This window comes from Notamacropus eugenii, chromosome 3 (genome assembly GCF_028372415.1).
Source record: "Notamacropus eugenii isolate mMacEug1 chromosome 3, mMacEug1.pri_v2, whole genome shotgun sequence".
In the NCBI taxonomy this organism is placed as follows: domain Eukaryota; kingdom Metazoa; phylum Chordata; class Mammalia; order Diprotodontia; family Macropodidae; genus Notamacropus; species Notamacropus eugenii.
In genome coordinates, this window is record NC_092874.1 from 228,358,129 (window position 1) to 228,362,574 (window position 4,446).

The following is a 4,446-nucleotide window of genomic DNA, read 5'->3' on the forward strand; positions in this document are numbered from 1 at the left end:
TACAGATGAAGACACTGAAATTAAGAGTTGTGGTGTTCAAAACATTTGAGAGATATGGTTTCTGATAATTAAGCATTTTATTAATAATGCTAACATATTATTAATAAAAGGATGGTCATTTGGCCATCTTTTTTAGACCAAAGACCCTTCATGGGACTCTTTTACCACTTACGTGACCCTTGAAGAATGGGTGTTCCTGAGGGTGGAAATCAACTCTCATTTGTTAATAAGTAATGACAAGAAAGACTATTATAATGAGAGGTGGGCTTATTCTAATGAGGGCTTGGGAGCTAAGACTGGGATCACTCAGTTTTGTATCCATGTTACTTGGGAGACAAAAGGGAGAATCCACATTTTTCCCAGACCTGTCTGAGTAAAACACAATGGGTCAGAATCCGTCAATTCACCTAACTTCATCTTTTGAACAAATCTGAGTTCTTCTGCCCCTTATCCCCCCTGCATTTCAAAGTCTGCCTGAATGACCTACTTTGATTTCTGAATGAGGAAGTAGGAAAGGGAAAAAAACCTTGGTCCAAATTCAATAACTAGGTACTAAATACAAGAGAGAAATAATCATTTTTCTCCCAGTGACTAAGTGACAGATATGATTTGAACCCCAAATTTCTCACTTCAGATATAGTTCTCTTTCAAACAGCATCTTATTAAGACATCTTTGGGAAACTATCTATTGTAGAAACAAACATCAAGCATGTTTTAAGTTCTGGAGCGTATAAGAAATAGACTTTGTATGACACCTTACTTTGCAATTAGGTGGTATAATGGATATAGCACTGGAGCTGCAGTCAGGAAGACACCTGAGTTCCAATTCTGCCTTAGACACTAGAAGTGTGACCCTAGAAAGCTCAATTAGCTTCTCATTTTCCTCATGTGTAACATGGGGATAATAATAACACTTACAACTCTTTTAAGGATCAAATGAGATAACATAAGTAAAACACCTGGCAGATGTTAAAGAACTAACATTTAAATACTAGCTATTGCTCTCCCGTTCTTACCTTTACTCTGAGGGTAGAAAGTCGCCCAGATAATTGAGACTATTCGCTGTGGGGTGTGGCTTAGTCCAACAGCCAAGTAACAAAGACTCTTCTGGCAACTTTCCAAAGGGTTAGGGCAGTGCCAATGCAGCTGCCCACCAAAGCTGCCAAGAGATAGAAAGGCGGATGCTGGCAACCCTCTGCCCCAAGTCTAACAGCTGGGTCCTTATGCTTTGGAACAGGGACAGGTTAATCATTGCAATATCTATTTCCAACCACTTTTCAGGGAACTCAAAGGTACTATAAAAATGTGAGTTGCTATTTGCCATGCGCACATAGTGGGGGCTCCAGTCTTTAAACAATCAATACATATTTAGGAATGCTGGGTTTTCTCCAGCTGTATGATGACAGCTCAAGATCCTCTACCCTTTCCCCTACCTCCATTCTGAGCTCCTCTGAAACCATCTCAGACTTATTCTGAACTTAAAGAATTCTGACAGGCGTTCTACAGCTCTTCAAGTCTTCTCTTCCATTATCTCATTATTCCCACTTTTGAAGAAGTTGCTTTTTTTGTCTGACCTCAAGTCTTCTTGCCACATCTGAAAAATAAATTTATTTTATTTCTTTCACCATTGAGAACGTAGACAATCTCTAGAGTTCCACTGAGCAAGAACCTCAGCTTCAAGCACACAGGCAACACTTTTGTGTTTGAGAGACCAAGAAGGATGGGATAAAAGAGACAGAGACAGAGAGCAAAAGGGAGGGCAAGGTAGAACTAGATATACGAGGCAGGAGGAAGAGAGGGAGGGAGAAAGAGGGCATAGACAGAGACAGATAAAGAGAGACAGCAAAAGCAGATAGATACAAAGACAGAGAGAACTATAGGCAGAATAAGAAAGAGACAGAGAGATAGAGACAGAGAGAAAGCAAACAAAAAAGAAACTAGAGATGGAAAGAGGAGACAGAGAGACAGGAAGACAGAGAGAAGAGATAGAGGAGAGGAGAGGAGAGAGGGGTAAGGAGGGAGGGAAAAGGAGGGGAGGGGAGAGAGAGAGAGAGAGAGAGAGAGAGAGAGAGAGAGAGAGAGAGAGAGAGACAGAGAGAGAGAGAGAGACAGAGAGAGAGACAGAGAGACAGAGAGAGAGAGAGACAGAGACAGAGACAGAGAGAGACAGAGAGACACAGAGAGACAGAGAGAGACAGAGACAGAGAGACACAGAGAGACAGAGACAGAGAGACAGAGAGAGGCAGAGATGCACAGTTGCAGGGAGGGAGAGGGAGAGAAACACAAAGAAAGATTAACAGAAACAAAGGAGAAAGACCAAGCAGGAGAAAGTGAAACTGGATTGTGGTTGACAATTGCCTTGCTCCACTCCCACTCATGGGAGAGAGGATTTCTTCCTGAAATGTCTATCATGAGTTTCATCCAGTGAGCTCCCACCCACACAGCTTGTCCTCAAAGCACCCTTCCTTCTAAAGCCTCAGCGTCCAGATAGGATGTAACCATCCCCTCAGCCAGCGGAGACCAGCCAGCCCTGCTCCACTCCTCTTCCTATCTCTCTCCTTCTCTCACCTGCCCCCTTTCCCCTCTAAAAACCATCTCCTTGCTGGCATCCAGGCATCAGCATATCTCTATTTCCGCTTGACCAAGAGAGTCTCTGCTTTCTGCCAGTCTACTTTTGCCCCTCCTTACTTTTGAAAGGCAAGTGCAAACCACGCCTACCTCCCCCACCCCAACCTTCAGGACCTCCTCCCTAATCATGTTTAAGCAGCCGGAACAATATCCCTGCAACCATGAATAAATATCTTCCCCTCTCGCAGTCTCAGTTTCTTCACCAGTAAAACAGGAATAATAATTCCTGGTCCACCCCATCCCTCCCCCCTACCTCGTAGAGCTGTGAAAGGCAAATGAGATGTGGATGTGAACGGTGTTTGATAAGTAACCAGAGCTATACGCGAGTATAACATTATTTTTTTAAATGCTGCTTTATTCTTGTTCTGCAGTAGTTCGTTTGGCTCAAGGATCTGGCTGGGTGGTTGTCTCAGAAATGATCGAAGAAAAGAGGGGGTACTACAGAGGAATAGGCGGCTCCAGAGAGTTCAGCGGGGAGCCCTGCTCTGAACTTAAACTCCCTCCGACAGCACTTGGCTCTTGGCCCCTGAAGTGGAAACTACAATACTTCAAGAAAACCGTAAATCAAAAGCTGATGTGGGATTGGGCGAAGGAAGTTCAGAAATCGTTCAGCAAAGGAGTAACGGTGATTATTTTTGGTCCGGGACAAGCTTTCCATTGAGGTGTGAGAATCTGATTTTATCTTATGCCCATGGTCCCTCCAAAATGCGTCAGCAAAGAGTTACTTGGCTCTAAGCCGCTACCCTGTGTGATCATGATTAAGCCACATAAACAGGTTGTCTGTGATGACTGACTGCCTGTGGAAAGTCAAGTCTCTTCCTGTCCCCCCATTTAGGGTGGTGGTGGAATGCTGTCCGGACCTGCAAAGTTCTGAATTCGTGCCACTCCCAAGTCACTAAGCCCACATCTTTGCAAAAGATGGTGATACACACAATTATCTGATCCATTGTGCCTCTGAGGGCAATGGGTGGCCTTCCTCATCACCAGCATTCTCAGAATCTTTTCTATGACAGTTCAAAAAAAAATTTTACAAAACTTTGGCAATGACATGGCTATTGAGGGTCTGTAAGGAGCACTAGATGTTATTTGGGAGTGAGGAGAAAGAATCTACTGGTTTTCATAAGATGCATACTCATTATAAGTCAATAATGTTTTTGTGTGTGCGCGTGTGAGAGAGAGAGAGAGAATTGAAAACACCATACAATTCCCCAATCACACTTGCTCACTTGTTAAACTCTAGATCTAGTTCATTGTCCATTTTCTGTGCCTATTAAAGAGATAGACCCTGATGGATCAATTCATCATGTGCTGTTTATCCCAGTAATTGTTATAACTTAATTAATATTCATTTTTCATCCACTTGTTTTGTAGATTTCTAGGCCAATCTGTTTTAAATAGACATATAACTCACTGAAGTTCTGAATTAATTGAACTATCATTGTTAAACCCACATTTCTCCATCTTGTCTATCAGGCAGATATGAGGGATTTTGTCTAAAGCCTTGTTGAAATCAAGATATACTATGTCTGTGGTAATGCCCTGAACTACTAGCGTAGCAATGTTAACAGAAAAGAAAATGATGTTAGATTCCCTGATTTGCTCTTCCCCCCCAATTAAAAACTTAAAAAAACTCTTTAAAATTTTGAACTTGACAAATGATAACAAACATGAACATTTCCACATATAAAGAAGTTGATTGGTTGATTGATTGTTGTCCTTCATTCTTGAAGAAGACCAAAATGATATTCACTATATTGGAGACAAATATAATGCTTCCAATGCTGATCAGACCAGCATAAGTTTGGAAGGCTGTACCAC